This window comes from Apium graveolens, chromosome 7 (assembly GCF_009905375.1).
Source record: "Apium graveolens cultivar Ventura chromosome 7, ASM990537v1, whole genome shotgun sequence".
Classification (NCBI taxonomy): domain Eukaryota; kingdom Viridiplantae; phylum Streptophyta; class Magnoliopsida; order Apiales; family Apiaceae; genus Apium; species Apium graveolens.
The window spans coordinates 125,378,858-125,381,800 of NC_133653.1; the positions used below are offsets into that span (position 1 = coordinate 125,378,858).

The following is a 2,943-nucleotide window of genomic DNA, read 5'->3' on the forward strand; positions in this document are numbered from 1 at the left end:
GATTTCTGAAGTTGCTCACAAACTGAGCTGATTCACTAGATATAGCGCATTGCTCCGTCGCATACGAACCTGCACACAGCTCACAAACACTGGTTATCTTATTAACACCATAGTTAGACAGAGAATCGATCTTTATAGACAACACATTCAGTTGAGCAATGATAGCCGTAGCTGTATCCACTTCAAGAACTCCTGCTACCTTGCCCTGTGGCAATCTCTGGGTTGGATACTGATATTTATTAGCAGCCACCAGTTCAATTAGATCATAAGCTTCCTCATAGCTCTTTACCCATAATGTTCCACCTGATGTTGCGTCGAGCATTGGTCTTCACTGTGCTCCCAACCCGTTATAGAAGCAATTGATGATCATCCAATCAGGCATTTCATGATCAGGAAACTTCCTAAGCATCACCTTGTAGCGCTTCAAAGCTTCACATAGAGATTCTCCCGATTGCTATGCAAATTGAGTAAGAGCATTTCTGATTGCAGCTGTCTTCGCCATAGGGAAGAATTTAGTAAGAAACGTCTGAGCAAGATCCTCCCAAGTGGTGATAGAACCTGCTGGTAGAGAATGTAACAAGAACTTAGCTTTATCCCTTAGAGAGAATGGGAAAAGCCTCAGCTTTATCGCATTTTCAGAAACACCATTGAACCTGAAGGTATCGCAGATCTCTATGAAATCCCTAATGTGCGTATTGGGATCTTCCGTTGGAGAACCCCCAAACTGAACTGAGTTCTGCACCATCTGAATTATGCCAGGCTTGATCTCAAAGGTATTAGCTGCGATTGCTGGCCTGACAATGCTAGATTGAATGTCATTGATCTTGGGTTGAGAAAAATCCATCAATGCTTTTGTTGGTGTTGCTGGATCTCCCATTATAATGAGTACCTGAAACACAAACAAATAAACTGTGAAAGTAAAAGAATCTGAGTCAGTGAACTTTAACAACCACTGATGACAAGCACATAAACTAAAAATTAATATCGAGTCCCCAACAGCGGAGCCAAAAACTTGTTTGGGTAAAAACACGTGCTAAAATTCACGCAAGTAGTATAAGATATAAATCAGATTCATTCTCATAGAGACTACTTTAGTTTAAGTTCAATTTATGTACCTATGCAACAATGTATGGTTATCACTCAATGCTAAGTCAAATAGAAAATTGGGTTTTGATTAAACTAAAAGATTATACTAAATAGCATTAACTAAGAGAATTGAGGTTGAATTACTTATATGAGACAAACATGGGATTCTAACTTCATTACTACTTCATTCAAAGTCATTGTTCTTAACCTTGGCATGCAATGGTGATGACAACTAATCAGATAAAACGAAACTAGTAATTGCCAACTTTCGTTGTACGAAGACCCTACTACCAAACATCCACAAAAGAGATAGAAGCTGAATAGATACCAATTATGTTGAGATCCTATATGTCTATAGAATTTGACAACATAAAGGTTTAATGAACAAGTTACCTATCGTGATTACATAGGGCAAGTAAGATGGTTAAAATTACCTAGGATCATGCATAACAATTATACATGAACCTATGCTAGCATGCCAAGTTCTAAACCTTTATATTCACTGTCGCTTCAATAGAGATTAACATGCTATCTTACGTGTTAGCTACGCATATGAGACGAATAAGCACAACCAATACTAGGATATCAATCAAACATCACACACCAAGATATTGAAACAAATTAACTATAGAAATCCAAAAGTAAATCCGTTAGAACCCCACGATAATGATTAGTTCATAACCGAACTCATTGTCACCATGGGTTCTAATGAAAGCATGATAATAAACAATATAAGAATACTAGGGTTCAAAACAAATCGAAAACAAGCATCCAAGTATCAACTATATTAAATAAAATAAAAGTCTTCTTCTCCGTAGCCTTCTCGTGCTCTCTAGGTCTTCTTATTGCTCTCCCCTCGCTCCTTGGCGTTAAAAACGTCTTTTTATTGATATATATAGGCTCCAGGATGACCTAGACTCTTAACATCCTTAATTTCTACTAAAATCAGGATTCTGGGGAAAAAATTGGGGTGGGTCGGCCGCGCTGATTTCGGTGCAGCCGCGCTGTTATGGCAGAAAGTCAGCGTGGGCGCACTGGTTTTGTGGGCGGTCGCGCCTGACTTCTAGACTTTTCTGCAGTTTCTTCTTTTGGACGTATCTTGAGTTCTACTCGTCAAAATTAGGCGATTCAACTGTCCACGCGAAGCTAATAAGATTCTCTCAACTTAAGAATGACCTAGGCTTCCAATTCTGATCTATTTTCAGAATATTTCAATGAACAGCTTCTTTCTTCATCCAACTAGTGCCTGCAATGCAATAACGCAAACACACATAAAAAATACCAACAACTTGAGTCCCAAACACCAACTTAAGCATGTAATGAAGTGTTCCAAGTAGATATAAAATCCACTTATCAGTAATCTTTAAGACTTTTTAGGAGGTGAATCCCCCATAATTTAAAGGTTCTATAGATCCTATTGAAGCAAGAGTTTGGCTAAAGGAAATTGAGAAGGAATTTGCCTTAGTCAAAGTGAGAGAGGAACAGAAAACTGAGTTTGCAAGCTACTACCTGAAGAATGAAACCACCTACTGGTGGGAAACTGCTAAGACGTTGAAAGGTACAAATGATATTGCTTGGGATAGATTCAAGGAATTATTTTTAGAAAAGTATTTTCCTCAGTTTGTTCAGAATCAAATGGAATTGAAGTTTCTGGAGTTAAAACTGGGAAATATGTCAGTGGCAGATTATGAAAGTAAGTTTGAGGAATTGTCTAGGTTTCTACCATCATATGTGGATACTGATAGGAAGAAAGATAAGAGATTCCAGCAAGGTCTTAAGCCGTGGATCCTAGGGAAGGTGTCCATATTTGAATTGGATACGTATGTTGGAGTTGTGCAGAAGGATAAGATTGCGGAA

The 2,943-nt window shown here is 38.3% G+C and overlaps 1 non-coding gene across 1 annotated transcript; it reads left to right on the forward strand.

Moving 5' to 3' along the window:
• The first annotated feature begins 380 nt into the window (after positions 1 to 380).
• LOC141675869 (small nucleolar RNA R71) lies at positions 381 to 487 on the forward strand. Its single transcript, XR_012556498.1, has one exon. It is a non-coding gene; the product is annotated as a small nucleolar RNA R71 (small nucleolar RNA).
• Positions 488 to 2,943: the final 2,456 nt, after the last annotated feature.